We start from the raw sequence: 1,248 nt of genomic DNA on the forward strand, positions 1-1,248 counted from the left end.
AAGTATGGCTATGATCCTTAAGGTCTTCAGTGATTTACACTGAGAAAAATTGAAATGTAATATTTAATGAGCATCTCAGTCCTTAATTTAAAATTTGTGATTTGGGAGAATATTTGCTCTGAAGAATGTATTCTGAAGACAGACCTCAATGTCCAAGTTCTACTTGAAACCAAAACCAAGACTAAGTTTTCTCATTATCCAAGATTAAGATCCAATCTTTTTTGTGATAGAGTAGGAAAATACAACTATGAGAACTGGTACATGAATAAAAATGCATTATGACTCTCAAATGTCAGCCCTGGGGTTACCAAAACACTGAGAAAGCCCAGCCATAGCCAAAATACTTATCCAAAGGTTCTCCAAGGATGTTGTAAAATGAGACTGTTACATAAATCCTCTTTTGTGGAAATTCCTATACCCTTTCTAAAATATATAAAAACTCCTTCATTTTGAAATGCCACTTTCTATTTTGAAGAATGAATACAGGATTGCTACAATTAGCATACTTAGACACAATTTGCTAACAAGCAGTTTTTAAAGAGGCCAGGAAGGAAATATTTTTTTCTTTGTTTGTTTTTGTTTTGATGAGGGAGCTGGATTCTTTGGTACTAGGTCATCACCAGGGTTTCCATTACTCTGCTATCAATTCTTAGTAGTAACATTTTTATAATTATTTAGATGCAAAAACTGTGTGATATGCAAGTTACTCTTTTCCCCAGCTACACTTAACATCATTGCCTCTAAGGCATTTCTAAACTTTTTCAATCTATTATAAAGACATCACACTGTATTTCATGTATATCACGTATTCTTGTAAATAATGTCAACTCTTTTTGAAAACAGGATACAAGAAGTAAAATTTTAAAAATGTATATGAATGCTTGCTTTGGCAGGCTATATAGTAAAATTAAATTTATACAGAGAAAATTATCACGTGCATGACTTTGTGCAAAAGGATAACACACAAATGCATAACATGTTCCATATTTTATGCATTTATCAAAACTCAGCAAATGTACTCATGATTTGTATTCATTGTGTGTATGTTTTATATCAAAAAGAAAAACAGCAAACAGACATGCAGAAGCATTTTGGGGGGGAATATATTAACGTCTGTAATTTATACTGAAATGCGTTGAAGATAAAATAGATTATGGAGGGATAGAGGAACACGTAAATGAAAGACAATATGACAGCTCAGTTATTATAAAATAAAATGTTACTGCTGAAAGGAAGATGGTGGATATT

The 1,248-nt window shown here is 31.9% G+C and overlaps 1 non-coding gene across 1 annotated transcript; it reads left to right on the top strand.

The window, feature by feature from the left end:
• Positions 1 to 879: 879 nt before the first annotated feature.
• LOC142875289 (U6 spliceosomal RNA) lies at positions 880 to 991 on the top strand. Its single transcript, XR_012922688.1, has one exon. It is a non-coding gene; the product is annotated as a U6 spliceosomal RNA (small nuclear RNA).
• Positions 992 to 1,248: the final 257 nt, after the last annotated feature.

This window comes from Microcebus murinus, chromosome 1, assembly GCF_040939455.1.
Source record: "Microcebus murinus isolate Inina chromosome 1, M.murinus_Inina_mat1.0, whole genome shotgun sequence".
NCBI classification, from domain to species: domain Eukaryota; kingdom Metazoa; phylum Chordata; class Mammalia; order Primates; family Cheirogaleidae; genus Microcebus; species Microcebus murinus.